This window comes from Leptonychotes weddellii, chromosome 5 (assembly GCF_054177405.1).
Source record: "Leptonychotes weddellii isolate Sample4059 chromosome 5, ASM5417740v2, whole genome shotgun sequence".
NCBI classification, from domain to species: domain Eukaryota; kingdom Metazoa; phylum Chordata; class Mammalia; order Carnivora; family Phocidae; genus Leptonychotes; species Leptonychotes weddellii.
This window is the reverse complement of record NC_138373.1, coordinates 148,931,666-148,935,563: the sequence shown is the minus strand read 5'-3', so window position 1 is coordinate 148,935,563 and position 3,898 is coordinate 148,931,666.

The window sequence follows — 3,898 nt, the reverse complement described above, 5'->3', positions numbered from 1 at the left end:
GGGGTGCCGACAAAAACGCACAAGGTGGTGGGGAGGCTGTTGACCTCCCTGGGAATCCAACTGGGCAGAAGCCACCTTCGGAAAAGTCTCAGCTGAGAAGCTTGGGGGGGCACCCTTGGAACTCCCCAGAAAGCTGCCTCTGGGCTGATGTTGAATTCACTGGGATGGATCCCTTCCATCTGGCGGCTGAGCGCCACAGGAACCAGGAAAGGAGCTCACGCCAGAGCCGGGAGGAGATGCCTGCAGTGCGCCCTCTACCGACAAAGCTTAACGTGCAGCCCGCTGACTAAGGAAACCGTCGGAAGCCGAGCACTGCCAGTGGGTTTGGAGCTGAATGGCGGTATTGATAACTGGTACAGGGGCAAGATGCTAATAGTTGTGAATCTTGGGTGAAGGTATATTCTTTGTACTATTTTTGAACTCTCCTGTACGTTTGGAATTATTCCTATGTTTAAACACTTAAATCAAAGAACTCCTTTAGCCGAAAAGAACCAAAATAAGATGTTGGGGAGGATGATTTTTTGACTTTAAAAACTGCACTGGACTCTAGAAGAAAAACTGATTTTAAACTTCTTTGATTCTTTTGGACTTTAAAAGATTTTGATCTCTTTGAACTGTCATCTCATGAGGGCAACACGATGTGATTTCGGACTCTTAAGTTTTAATTTGCAAGGAGATCAAATTTAAAATTTTTTTTCCTGGAAATTTGCAATGGAAGGGGGCTAATAAGCTATGTGGGGGTTCTTGTTCTTGACTTTTTACTGTTGGACTATCTTTATGCTAAATCTTGATCTCACTGCACAATCTTTGAAGAACTATATTTGACATGGTTTGCTATCACTTGGGATGGGAAATGAGAGAAATTCTGGTTATAGCAAGACCTTGGAGTTAATTAATTAATGTTTTGATCTGACCCATTTCAAATAAACCTCTTGCAGCAAACTTCATACTGCCCAACAGCGGACCCAGGATATTTCAGACAGAAGTGGTTGGTACAGAGGGAGCAGCTGGGTGAAGCTGAAAGCAGGGCTGTTTTAATGGATGGTTGCTTGCCACCTGCTGACTATGAATTTGACGGATAAATCCAATGCTTATTTAAAAGAAGGTTAGAACTAGTGGAAGGATCACTTGTTCCCTAGTCCTGTTTCCACGTGGAGGAATTCCATCCAAGGAAATCTCCTGGCCTCTCTCCATCCTTTTGCTTACCAATTCCAAGGAAGGATGAGCAAGTTATATGGCGGACAAGTTGGCCAGAAGGAAACGCCATGAATTTGAGGTCTGCTGGCCTTCCAGAGCACTCAGTATCTGTGCTCCTAAGCTTACAGGGCTGGCCCGAGTTTGCCCAGTACTGCGCATGGCAAGGGGTGAGGCCATCTTACTGAGGAGTGAAGTAGAAGCAAACCAGCTTGGGCATCCAACCTAAAGCCGCTTCTTCCAACAACTTTAATCAAGCTGATACTTTCATCTCCACCTGCCTGACTCTGGTCTACTTCTTCATTGTCTCTGGGTCTTGGGATCGAGCCCCACGTTGGGCCCCCTGCTCAGCAGGGAGTCTGCTTCTCCCTCTCACTCTGCCCCTCCCCCCCCATAGTACGCTCTCTCTCTCTCTCTCAAATGAATAGATAAAATCTTTTAAAAATATTTCTGGAGGTGCATTTTAAAAAAACAGGTGAAATTGATTTTAATAATACATTTAATTTAATGCAATCTGTCCAAAATGTTATCAATTCAACATGTGATCAATTAAAATTTTTAACTGGATTTTTTTTTCAAGTAGGCTCATACCCAGCATGGAGCCCAGTGCAGGTCTTGAACTCATGACCCGGAGATCAAGACCTGAGCTGAGATCAAGAGCTGGACACTTAACCGACTGAGCCCCTCAGACACTCTTATTAATTGAATATTTTATATATTTTTTACACTATGCCTTTGAAATCCAGTGTGTATTTTATACTTACAGCACATCCTAATTTGGACTTGCCACATTTCAAGTGCTCAATAACCACATGGCCAGTGGCTGCCACATTGAACAGTACTGGTCTACATGGTCTCGCCTATCAGAGAAAGGAAGCTAGTTTTCCACTGTAGTTTTGTCTAGGTGAATTATAACTACGAATTAAGGATATCTCTCCCTTTCTCCCCCTTTCCCGCAAACACACATCTTTTCATTTTCTCAAGAGACCAAGAAAGGGTTCAAATTGCTTTCTGATACACTTTCCCCCAGACGGCTATTTCTTTGAATATAACATGTGCATCGACTAGAACACATGGCCATTTGGTTTTCTTTCAGTTGAAAGTTAGATTTTAGACCCATGGGACTGTGATTTATAGATGACCATATTTTGCATTTCATCACAAATTCAAGGGCCACCTGAAGCTCATGGTTGAGGGTGGGCCTAGGTGAGCTGGAGTGACACAGGGATGCCCCTTGAGGCCACCCCCAACTAGTCAGGTGCTGATGGATGGATCTTCCCCATCCCCAGCGAACTTGGGGTTTAGCTTACTGACGGAGATTCCCAATTTCCTTCTAGTAGAGGGGCAGGGCATGAGCAGGACCATTGGCCTCCAGTTTGCTCTGGTCACAGATCTCAGCACGAGCAGGACAACTTCACTGGCCACTTTGGAAGGCCCAATGCTTTGGAAAAGCCTGGAACTTGTGTCCATTGTGGTATCAAGGGGCACCTGTCAGCTGTTTGGTCCATTCTCACTGGAGCATGTGAGCGTGTTCATCTTTCTCATCTTACTGACAAAGACATTACATCTCAAATCCCATCAGCTTCTCAAAACTCCTGGGACCCCCACAAAGAATCGTACTCAAACTGGAAGAGAGAGGACAGATGGATGAAGGGCTTCTCCTGGTGCGGAGTGCAAAGCCTTAATAGTGGAAAGATACAAGGAGGTGAAGGCGCCGGTTCTGCAGGATTCCAGGTGGTGGAAGAGCTCACACCCGGGGAAGCAGACAGGGATGCACAGAGAGCTCAAGCTTGGAGGCACTGCCCCCCCCCCCCCGGGAGGAGAGAGAAGGCCACTGGGGCTCCGAGGCAGGGAGGGGGTGCAGAGACAGGGGCAACCAAGAGCCCGTCCTGGAGCCCCTGCCCTCAGGGGGGAGAGGCTGAGGCTGAGAGACGTGGATGAGGCAGGCAGGGTGGCCTCTGCAGCCCCTCGATACCCACGCAGTCGCCTCCGTAAGGACTGGCATTTCTGTCATTTCTGCTGAGAGCGGGCACCGCACATCCACGCCCGCGTGGAGCCCCGGGTTTCATTCCGGTTACACTTACCTCGGGGCTCAAGCACCAAAACGCAGACATGGAACCAGGCCACTGAGTGTCGCAGGAGGCTCTCCGAGCGCCACTCTAATTCATTCTTTTCCGTTTTCTTCCAGACATTCGGCGGAAGAAACAAAAGGCCACGCCAAGGGACGATCTGCTCTGTGCCAGGGATGACTATCGAGAGCGTTTCTTTGGCGCTTTAAGGATGCTCATACACGAAGCCAACAGTATTAAACGTGGAGAAAGCCGTTTATTTACTTAACTGTGGACGCACAGTGAACACACCTTTTAGAATCTCTAAAAGTAAGAAAGAGAGTTTTATTGGCGGGAAGGACATTTGCCCGGGAAACACGCTCTTCACAGGGGAGAACGGGCTCCAGGAAGAATGAACCGTGTTTACAGGGTGATAGCCTTTCTTACATCTCGTAAAAGCTCTAATGATTACAGATTTGCATGCAGGCAGGAATCACGGGTTTACCAGAAAGGAATGCAGGGCGGGGAGGAGCATTGATTGACTTCTCGAGGACAAGATGGTTTTCCTTCAGGCAGCTCACTCACAAAGCAGGTGTACGATGCCTGACGCATGCGTGGTGGGCCATAAGTCAGGCTTTGGATTTTTTTTTTTTTTT